Source organism: Quercus lobata, chromosome 2 (genome assembly GCF_001633185.2).
Source record: "Quercus lobata isolate SW786 chromosome 2, ValleyOak3.0 Primary Assembly, whole genome shotgun sequence".
NCBI lineage: Eukaryota > Viridiplantae > Streptophyta > Magnoliopsida > Fagales > Fagaceae > Quercus > Quercus lobata.
The window spans coordinates 11,145,714-11,146,087 of record NC_044905.1 but is presented as its reverse complement, the minus strand read 5'-3'; the positions used below and the strand labels follow the sequence as shown (position 1 = coordinate 11,146,087).

At 28.6% G+C, this 374-nt stretch overlaps 1 pseudogene; it reads right to left on the bottom strand.

Moving 5' to 3' along the window:
* Window positions 1–87, bottom strand: LOC115978454 (annotated as a pseudogene).
* Between the last annotated feature and the right edge of the window lie 287 nt (window positions 88–374).

Here is a 374-nt window from a genome sequence, read left to right as displayed (position 1 = left end):
GAAAGATCAGCTAGAGCTAGTACATGATTGATGCCTTCATATCTGCAATCAAACAAATAGGGAAACATATTCCTCATCATCTCGTTCTCCAAAAATTAAAAAACGAAAACCCAGCTTGTAAAATAAATATGGATTTTGACAAGCATAAAGAAGCAGTGTTGTTAAGCAACCAAATGTCCACACAAAATTACAAAAACAATGACATAGAAACAAATATTTAGAGCCTCAGACCTGTACCTCATTAAAAAAAAATTATATTTTGTTCATGATGAAAAGTAAGTTGAGAAAGATGTATGAATCAAGAATGAAACTAGTAATTCAATAGTATATAAATTTGTTTCTAATAAAGACAAAAAAAAAAGTTAAAATTGGTA